The sequence below is a fragment of the Dromiciops gliroides genome, chromosome 3 (assembly GCF_019393635.1).
Source record: "Dromiciops gliroides isolate mDroGli1 chromosome 3, mDroGli1.pri, whole genome shotgun sequence".
NCBI classification, from domain to species: domain Eukaryota; kingdom Metazoa; phylum Chordata; class Mammalia; order Microbiotheria; family Microbiotheriidae; genus Dromiciops; species Dromiciops gliroides.
The window spans coordinates 235,034,822-235,040,297 of record NC_057863.1 but is presented as its reverse complement, the minus strand read 5'-3'; the positions used below and the strand labels follow the sequence as shown (position 1 = coordinate 235,040,297).

The 5,476-nt window shown below is 36.8% G+C and overlaps 1 pseudogene; it reads left to right on the top strand.

The window, feature by feature from the left end:
* The first annotated feature begins 1,684 nt into the window (after nt 1-1,684).
* Nucleotides 1,685-2,239, top strand: LOC122750271 (annotated as a pseudogene).
* Nucleotides 2,240-5,476: the final 3,237 nt, after the last annotated feature.

The following is a 5,476-nucleotide window of genomic DNA, read 5'->3' as shown; positions in this document are numbered from 1 at the left end:
TCACCTTTGTTGTTTAATTAAGTCCCAAGTAATAAAATCTGATCCTTTTGTGAACTAAAACTTAGAGTCTCCTTTCTTATTGGCCTGGGAGAAATATCTAAAAAAGGACTGTTCAGAGGGGATGGTTAAACCTTAAAGGTCCCTCATATTTCTGGGACCCCAATATTAAGGTGAGTCACCCAAATAAAGCTCAGTATATCAAATTTTGGCCCTCACAGTTTGGACCACTGATTGATTTTGTTAGGGCTCATGAATTAGCTTTCTTTGTTATTAATTAAAGTCATTGCCTTGTAGACTTATAGGTTTCTTATCATGAGGAGACATCAATGATTACTTTACTTTGAACAAAATTCATATTTTGGAGATTTTTGACAATATTTGATGACTGAAGGTTATTCCTGGTCTTTCCTCTAGTTATTCACAGATATCTTATTCTAATAGTTATAGAAGATATATCAGCAATCAGCATGTGATAAGATTTAGCATGTTGATTAATTAAAGAATAGAGAATTCAAGATTGGCTTTCTTGAAGCTATTGAGATATATTTCTTTTTATTTTTTGTTTATTTTCAGACCAACACTCAATATACATTCATTTAATCCATATGATGTCATTGGTGCTGCACTGAGTGTATAGTAGAGAATGAAATGAGTCTGTGATCTCAGGAAATGTAAAATTCAGTCTTATTCACAAATAAATATGGATATTTTTATAGGAATATGCAAGCTATAAGGGAAAAGATTAAATTAAACCCCATCATCTTTCAAAAAAAAGGAAGAAACAATAGTAGGCTTCCACCAGTTACAGATGATCATGGATCAGCGCCTTGAAGAGCCACAGGCCACAGTATGGCTGTGCAGTCTGATATAGGAGCTGCAGCTTCTGCCACAACGAGGACATCGGAAAACTGCACTCTCTGTTGCCTGTCAGTTCCTGCGTCTCATTCATTTTTCTTCCTCTCGAGCTTGAAGTCCCATCTCAGCTGTGTGCAAGCTGCTCCAGAGTATGGAACTCCATCAGGTGCGGTCCTTGGCCATCTCCTCCCAGCTGCCAATGTCTATTCCCAGAGCCCTTAAGTCTCGCTTGCATACATCTCTGTAGTGAAGCTGGGAGCATTCAGCAGGTCTTTGGCCGGAGGCTAACTCACCATAGAGTAGGTCTTTAGGAATGCGCCCATCTTGCATGCGGTGCATATGACTGAGCCAGCGCAGCAGTCTTTGTTTTAGTAGTGTGTAGATGCTTGGAAGTTGTGCGCATTGGAGCACTTCTGTGTTGGTGATCTTATCTGACCAAGATATGCCAAGGATGCGCCTAGGGCAGCGCATGTGGAAGCTGTTAAGCTTCTTCTTTTGTCTAGTATACATAGTCCATGTTTTGCTGCCATACAGTAAGTTACTCTGGACGCATGCTCTATAGATGGCAAATTTGGTTCGTCTTGTCAGTTTACTGTTTCCCCACACATGCTTGGCAAGCTTAGCCATGGTTGAAGTATCTTTCCCAATCCTCTGATTGATCTCAGAATCAAGTGACAAATTGTCACTAACAATAGAGACAAGATACAAGAATTGGCTTATGACATCCAACTGGTAGCTACCTATGTGTATCAATGGAGGTGACATAGCATTCTGACACATGACATTCATCTTTTTAAGATTAATGGTTAGGAGTGGCTTCAGGGCTGCTATGGCGGCTGCAATCGTTTGGGCTGCCCTTCGTGTGACACGATGTGTGATGGGGGCTGCCGTGTGGCTACAGGTCCAAGGAGCTTCAGGGGTCCCAAGTGGGGATGAGGTGTCCAAAGCCCAGCAAGCAGCCCCTGAAGGAGCAGCCCCTACCATCTTCTCCCGCACCATTGACAGAAGCATTCCTGCTGACATCCTTTATGAGGACCAACAGTGTCTTGTCTTCTGAGATGTGCCCCCTCAGGCCCCAGTGCATCTTCTAGTCATTCTCAAGAAGCCTATTCCTCGGATCAGCCAGGCTGAAGAGCAGGACAAACAGCTCCTGGGCCACCTACTGCTTGTGGCTGCAAAGACAGCAAAGACTGAGGGACTAGGAGATGGATACCGGTTAGTGATCAATGATGGGAAGCTGGGAGCCCAATCTGTGTATCACCTGCACCTGCACATACTCGGGGGCCGGCAACTTCAGTGGCCACCAGGCTGATCCTGAACAGAGTGAGAAGGTGTGGGAATCTATGATTGTTAATAAACCTGTTGAACCCTGAAAAAAAATAAAGATTAATGGTTAGGCCAAAGTCCCTGCAAGCCTGGGAGAAGCGATCCATCAAGAAAGAAACAATAGTTACATGATAACTTTATCATACATTTAAAAGGAATTACAAGAAATACATAATATATTTTTAGTTTCATGTATAATAATCTTTTTTCCTATTCTATATGTTATGGAAATGCTTATTTTATTTCTTAAGTTCAGAATAAAATAAAGAAAATTAAAAAGAAAAGAAAAGTTAGGGAAAGGGGAGGATGGTAGGTGCTCTAATGGGATCTAATGTTCTGTATTTCTGAGGTTCTGATTATCACATATTAAACTTTATGAAAGTAAAAGGTGTGGGGAAAGATACATCAAACATAAAGATACTGGGGAGAAAAAAAGAAAAAAGTTTAAAGGGAAATCAAAAGAAGAGATGGTTGTTTAAAACCCAATTATGTTTGGAAGACAGTTTTATAATGAGAAAGAGAGATGAAGGGAGGGAGAGAGGAAGCAAGGGAGGAAGGAAGGCAGAGAGAGAGAGAGAGAGAGAGAGAGAGAGAGAGAGAGAGAGAGAGAGAGAGAGAGAGAGAGAGAGAGAGAGAGAGAGAGAGAGAGAAGAGGGAGAGATTGACCTTATCTGTAGACACAGAGACTCAGATATAGACTATGGATCTTTTTACTTCAACAATTAGGGAAAAAATACCTTCTCAACTGATGGAAAGAGAGTGGAGAGTTTTGTTGTTTATTTTTTATATGATGTTTGAGGAAGCCATGTGACCTAGGTTTTGAATTACTGAATAAATGAATAGGAAATTTTAACTTTTCTATCTAGCTACACAGTGTGTAGTATTATTGGTCCGAGAGAAAACCAGAAAGATAGCAGTGACATTCCCTTAAATCTTCTAAAACTCAAAAAAAAAAGGGGGGGGGAGGGAGGAGAAAGAAAAGAAAAAAAAAAGAAAAGAAAAGAAGAAGTAATGTAAACAGGAGATGTGGGCAAGGGAGATTGACCCAAAATGAAATTGAGAAATAAGACTCTCTTTAAGCTTAAGAGAATTTTCTCTGTCTCCTTATATTCTGTTATTTGGTAATGTGGAAAAATAGAAAATTTACAAACTTAAGTCAAGTGAACAGATATGTTTAGAACAGATTAAAAAAGTCAGATAAAGAAAATAACTACAGGGGCAGCTAGATGGCGCAGTGGATAGAGCACTGGCCTTGGAGTCAGGAGTACCTGAGTTCAAATCCGACCTCAGACACTTAACTCTTACTAGCTGTGTGACCCTGGGCTTAACCCCAATTGCCTCACTAAAAAAAAAAAAAGAAAAAAAGAAAAGAACTACAGTGTATGACATGATCCTATAAAAAGTATTTCAAGAGAGATAACACTTAAATGAATTGAGGTTCCAAAAAAAAGTGGAGGGAGTTAGAGACAACAGCAGCATGTGATGGGGAGAATTAGCTATATTAGGGAAAAACAACAACAACAAACATTAAAGAGTTTATAGGATGTCTCTTTTAAATGAATTGAGTGATAATAACTGAGAACAGAGAAAAGGAATAAATGTTCAATTCTTAATTTGCTTCTCTTTCTTCTGCCATGGAAAATGGTTTTTATTTTTGTTTTTGTTTTTTTTTTACTGGAATAAAAAGCAGAAAAATGGTTAATCATTGTTATTCAAGACTATTAAGAAGGTAGTAAGAAAGCACTTAGCAGCCTTTAATGAATTATTAAATCCTGGTCCAAATTAACTTCATCCTCAAAAACTGTAAGAACTACTAGATGAAATTGCTGAAATTCTGTCTGTATCATTTAGAAGATTGGAGAACTATAAATGTCTTTTTGTTGTTGTTTACCTTTTTTATACATAAAGAGTGGAGAACAGAATCTACAAAGTATAGTCTTATGAGCTTGATTTCAATTTTCAGAAAAAGTTCATCCCATATTTATAAAATAGAATGAGTATCTGGAAAAATTATATCAGTCACAACTAGCCATCCTGGTTTCATCAAGAATAAGACATGCCAGAACAATTATGACAGGGCTTTAGAAATGGCTTTTAGAAATTTTATTAAATCATGTGAAGCATTCTGTCATGGAAGAAGTGAGTTAGATACTAGTATACTGATAGATAATTGATAGGTAGATAGATAGAGATTGATGGATAGATATCAGATCAATAGAATGATAAAGATAGATGGGTCAGATCTACCAATATTTATCTATCTGTATCTCTCTCTCTCTTTCTGTCTAGAGCTCAATGACCAGAATCAAATTAAAAAAAAAAAAAGGCCAAGATTTCCTATCAATTTGGAAATAAACCTATAGTAGAATACTCCTTAGGTTTATACCTTAGAATATTTTATCAGTGACATTAACAACAAATGAAAAAAAATGACATCCTTATCTAATTAGCTGATGACATGAATCTACATATAATAAGTAACATTGAAGAAAATCAGAATTCAATACCATATTGACAGATTAAAAGACTAGATTGAATCTTATTTTAAAGATAAAAATGAATAGGGATAACTATAAAGATTTTGACCGAGTTTCAGGATATTGATTTCATGAGTACAAGTTAGAGAATGCATGTTTAAACCCTATTTTGCTGAGTAAGATCATTTTTCCCCCACATAGTTTAATCTCAATATGTCAGAAGTGTGATATGGCAGCAAAAAAATCTAACTGTATCTTAAGCTGCAATAAAAGAAAAATAATTTTCAAGAATAAGAAAGTGATATTTCTACTATATATTTCTTTGATTAAAATACATGAGCAGAATTGTGTTCAAATTTAAGTGCCACATTTTGTGAATTTATCCACCAGATGGCACTGTTAGCCACTAATCTAAAGCTATTCAAGATGGATCAGGTACTAGATGAGTACCATGTTCACCACAGTGATTTTCTACTCCTCCCTAATAAACAGGAATTCTAGGGCGAGTGTCAAGCTCTCAGATTTCAAGAATGGATAACCTTCCATCCCAAGCTCCATCTTAATTTTAATGGCCAATCTTTTTCATCAGTCAGAGAGTATGGTTAATGTAGATATAAGTAAACAATTTTCCATTCCCCATTTATGTAGAAAACCCTGCTTCTTTCCTGAATTTCCCATATTTTACTAAGTAAATATCATATAACATTGACATAATGTAATTGCCCACCAAGAGAAATGGCTACAGCATGACTTACTGTTTAAAAGGTTTTACTCTAAGATAATTTTCATGATGAAAGTAGCCAAATCTAAATTATATA